This window comes from Triticum aestivum, chromosome 1A (genome assembly GCF_018294505.1).
Source record: "Triticum aestivum cultivar Chinese Spring chromosome 1A, IWGSC CS RefSeq v2.1, whole genome shotgun sequence".
NCBI lineage: Eukaryota > Viridiplantae > Streptophyta > Magnoliopsida > Poales > Poaceae > Triticum > Triticum aestivum.
In genome coordinates this window covers 283,220,434-283,225,992 of record NC_057794.1, presented here as the reverse complement: position 1 = coordinate 283,225,992, position 5,559 = coordinate 283,220,434, and positions in this window count along the sequence as shown.

The following is a 5,559-nucleotide window of genomic DNA, read 5'->3' as shown; positions in this document are numbered from 1 at the left end:
CGAATGCAAGTGAGATGCACATGATGACATGAGATGAAATGCATGACATGAACAAAATGCAGAATGAAAGAAAAAAACCCTACCACGAAGGATATAATATATCACATAGCCAGAAATGGCAAGAGTTGGAGTTACAATTATGGAATGTTACATTCCGGGCGTTACACCTTAGCCATAGGCTCTATACGGTATGCCATGTTGTGTACCGCACCTGATGTGTGCTTTGCCACGTGTCAGGCAAGGGGGTACAAGAGTGATCCAGGAGTGGATCACTGGACAGCGGTCAAAATTATCCTTAGAGGAATAAGGAAATGTTTCTTGGGTATTGAGGTGATAAAGAGTTCGCGTAAAGGGAAGTTGATGCAAGCTTTAACACCAATCCGGATGACTCTGAGTAGCAAACCGGATACGTATAGTGGAGTAGCCATTTAGAATAGCTCCAAGTGGGGCGTGGTAGCAACATCTACAATATGATATAGAGATTTGTGAAGTACACGTGGATCTGAATGTTGCAGACCCATTGACTAAAACCCTCTCACATGCTAACATGATTTAACCCTAGAACTCATTGGGTGTTAATCACATGGTGATGTGAACTAGATTATTGACTCTAGTGCAAGTGGGGGACTGTTGAAAATATGCCCTAGAGGCAATAATAAATTGGTTATTGCCATATTTCCCTATTCATGATAATCGTTTATTATCCATGCTATAATTGTATTGACCGAAAACTCAAATGCATGTGTGGATACATAGACAACAACATGTCCCTAGTAAGCCTCTACCAGACTAGCTCATTGATCAAAGATGGCTATGGTTTCCTACTCATAGACATGAGTTGTTATTTGATAACGGGATCACATCACTAGGAGAATGATGTGATGGACAAGACCCAAACTATGAACGATGCATATGATCGTGTCAAGTTTATTGCTATCATTTTCTGCATTTCAAGTATATGTTCCTATGACCATGAGATCATGCAACTCACTGACATCGAAGGAGTACCTTGTGTGTACCAAATGTCGCAACGAACTGGGTGACTATAAAGATGCTCTACAGGTATCTCTGAGGGAGTCTGTTGAGTTGGCATGGATCAAGACTGGGATTTGTCACTCCGTATGACAGAGAGGTATCTCAGGGCCCACTCGATAATTCAACATCACAACAGGCTTGCAAGCAATGTGACTAATGTGTTAGCCACGGGATCTTGTATTACGAAACGAGTAAAGAGGCTTGCTGGTAACGAGATTGAACTAGGTATGGTGACACCGACGGTCGAATCTCGGGCAAGTAACATACCGTTAGACAAAGGGAACTGCATACGGGATTGGCTGAATCCTTGACATCGAGGTTCGACCGATGAGAATCTTCATAGAATATGTAGGAACCAATATGGGCATCCAGGTCCCGCTATTGGTTATTGACCGTAGAGGTGTCTCGGTCATGTCTGCATAGTTCTCGAACCCATAGGGTCTACACACTTAACGTTTGGTGACGATATAAGTATAGTTGAGTCATTATGGTGGATACCGAAGGTTGTTTGGTGTCCCGGATGAGAACCCGGACATGACGAGGAACTCCAAAATGGCCCGGAGGTGAAGATTGATATATAGGACGAAGGGTATCAAAGTCCGGAAATGTTCCAGGGGCACCAGGTTATGACCTGCAGGATGACCAAAAGGGGTTTCGGGGGGCCCCGACAAGTGTTGGGGGGCCTCATGGGCCTAGAGGAGGGGGCACACCAGCCCACTAAGGGGCTGTGTGCCCCCCTCACCCCATCCTACGAGGCTAGGAGGGTGTGGGTGCGCCCCTAGGGCTGCCTCCCCCTTGCTTGGGGGGCACGGCACCTAGGGAGGCCACCCAAAACCCATCTAGGGTTGCCTTTGTGTCCCTCGCACCCTAGGGGAAACCCTAGGGCGCCTCCTCCGCCCCTCCCCCTATATATAGAGGGGTAGAGGGAGGGTAGCCGTACCCATCTATGCCACGGTGCTGCCCTCCCTCTCCCACGTAACCCTCTTCCTATCTGTAGTGCTCAGCGAAGATCTGTTGAGATTCCACCACCGCCGCCGCCACCATGCTGTCGTGCTGCCGGAGGACTCGAGCTACTACTTCACCATCACTCGCTGGATCGAGGAGGTGAAGGCGTCATCAAGCTGCATGTGTGTTGAACACGGAGGTGCCATCCGTTCGACACTTGGATCGGGAGTTCGCTGGACGGATCGTGATTGGATCGCGAAGATGTTCGACTACATCAACCGCGTTTCTTAACACTTCCGCTTAGCGATCTACAAGGGTGTGTAGATGCAATCTCTCCTCTCATAGATGTTCATCTCCTAGATTGGTCTTGGTGAGCGTAGGAAATTTTTTGTTTCCCATGCAACGTTCCCCAACAAGCAGATGGCCCTAGACAATATATATGGTAAGTGGTCCGAGTCTTTCCAGTTATTGTGCACTTTCAAGGCTAAAGTGGAGAAGGCATCTCCTGGTAGTGTTGTGAACATTGATAAGCACACAGGGCAATTTAAAATAAATGGACAAACCAGAGAAAAAGAGTGCTTTAGGAGAGTTTTTGCCTCATTCAAAGCTTGTTGGAAGGTTTTTCTGGATGAATGTAGGCCATACTTAGCAGTAGATGCCACACCATTGAATGGGAGGTTTAGAGGACAACTAGTCAGTGCCTGTGCAGTAGATGCTGATACATCTCCAATGTATCTATAATTTTTTAGTGTTCCATGCTATTATATTATCATTCTTGGATGTTTTACAATCATTTTATAGTAACTTTATATCATTTTTTGGGACTAACCTATTGACATAGTGCGAGTGCCAGTTGTTGTTTTTTGCTTGTTTTTTACTACGCGGAAAATCAATACAAAACGGAGTCCAAACGTAGCGAATTTTTTTGGATATTTTTTCTGGACCAGAAGGCACCCAGTGGGCCAAAGAAGTACCAGAGGGGGGCTCCGAGGGGAGCACAACCCACCAGGGCGTGCCAGGAGGCCCAGGCGCGCCCATGTGGGTTGTGACTGAAGGAAATATGCCCTAGAGGCAATAATAAAGTTGTTATTTATATTACCTTATATCATGATAAATGTTTATTATTCATGCTAGAAATTGTATTAACCGGAAACTTAGTACATGTGTAAATACATAGACAAAACAGAGTGTCGCTAGTATGCATGTACTTGACTAGCTCGTTAATCAAAGATGGTTAAGTTTCCTGACCGTAGACATGTGTTGTCATTTGATGAACGGGGTCACATCATTAGAGAATTATGTGATGGACAAGACCCATCTGTTTTCTTAGCATAAATGATCATTTAGTTTTATTGCTATTGCTATCATCATGACTTATACATGTTCCTCTAACTATGAGATTATGCAACTCCCAAATACCAGAGGAACACCTTGTGTGCTATCAAACGTCACAGCATAACTGGATGATTATAAAGATGCTCTACAGGTGTCTACGATGGTGTTTGTTGAGTTGGCATAGATCGACATTAGGATTTGTCACTCCGATTATCGGAGAGGTATCTCTGGGACCTCTCGGTAATGCACATCACTATAAGCCTTGCAAGCAATGTGACTAATGAGTTAGTTGCGGGATGTTGCATTACGGAACGAGTAAAGAGACTTGCCAGTAACGAGATTAAACTAGGTATGATGATACTGACGATCGAATCTCGGGCAAGTAACATACCGATGACAAAGGGAATAACGTATGTTGTTATGCGGTTTGACCGATAAAGATCTTTTAGAATATGTAGGAGCCAATATGAGCATCCAGGTTCCGCTATTGTTTATTGACCGGAGATGTGTCTCGGTCATGTATACATAGTTCTCGAACCCGTACGGTCTGCACACTTAACGTTTGATGACGATTTGTATTATGAGTTATGTGATTTGATGTACCGAAGGTTGTTCGGAGTCCCGGATGAGATCACGGACATGACGAGGAGTCTCAAAATGGTCGAGATGTAAAGATCGATATATTGGAAGGCTATATTCGAACATCGGAAAGGTTCCGAGTGATTCGGGTATTTTTCGGAGTACCGGAGAGTTACGGGAATTCGCCGGGGGAAGTAGTGGGCCTTAATGGGCCATACGAGAAAGGAGAGAAGGGCCTCAAGGGTTGGCCGCGCGCCCCCCCATGGCAAGTCCGAATTGGACTAGGGAGGGGGCGGCGCCCCCCATCTCTTTCCTTCTCCCTCTCCTACTCCTTCCATCTCTCCCCTCTTGGAAAAGGAAGGGGACTCCAACTAGGATTGGGAATCCTAGTTGGACTCCCACTATAGGCACGCCCCTCCTAGGCCGGCCTCCTCTTCCCCCCTCCTTTATATACGTGGGCAGGGGGACACCCCAAAGGCACTCAAAGATTCGTCTTAGCCGTGTGTGGTGCCCCCCTCCACAGTTTTCCCCCTCGGTCATATTGTCGTAGTGCTTAGGCGAAGCCCTGCGCCGGTAACTTCATCATCACGGTCACCACGCCGTCGTGCTGACGAAACTCTCCTCGGCCTCAGCTGGATCAAGAGTACGAGGACGTCACCGAGCTGAACGTGTGCAGCTCACGGAGGTGTCGTGCGTTCGGTACTTGATCGGTTGGATCGCGAAGACGGTCGACTACATCAACCGTGTTACTTAACGCTTCCGCTTTCGGCCTACAAGGGTACGTAGACACACTCTCCCCTCTCGTTTCTATGCATCTCCTAGATAGATCTTGCATGATCGTAGGAAAAAAATTAAATACTGCGTTCCCCAACAGTGGCATCCGAGCCAGGTCTATGCGTAGATGTTATATGCACGAGTAGAACACAAAGGAGTTGTGAGCGTGGGTATATTCATATTGCCTGCCGTCACTAGTTGATTCTTGATTCAGCAGTATTGTTGGATGAAGCGGCTCAGACCGACATTACGCGTACGCTTACGCGAGACTGTCTCTACCGACGTGCTTCGCACATAGGTGACTAGTGGGTGTCTGTTTCTCTAACTTTAGTTGAATCAGTTTCAATGAACAGGGTTCTTTCTGAAGATCAAAAAGCAATCACTCTACTATGTTGTGGTTTTGACGCGTAGGTAAGAACGGTTCTTGCTAGAAGACCGTAGCAGCCACGTAGAACTTGCAACAACAAATTAGAGGACATCTAACTTGTTTTTGTAGGGTATGTTGTGATGTGATATGGTCAAGACGTGATGAGATATAAATTGTTCTATGAGATGATCATGTTTTGTTAAAGTTATCGGCAACTGGCAGGAGCCTTATGGTTGTCTCTTCATTGCATAAAGATGCAAGCGCCATAAAATTGCTTTACTTTATCGCTATGCAATAACAATAGTTGCAAAAGCAATAGTTGGTGAGACGACCATGTGACGACACGTTGATAGAGATCAAGATGATGGAGATCATGGTGTCATGTCGGTGACGATGGAGATCATGACGATACTTCGGAGATGGAGATCAAAAGCACAAGATGATAATGGCCATATCATGTCACATATTTTGATTGCATATGATGTTTATCTTTTAAGCATCTTATTTTGCTTAGTATGGCGGTA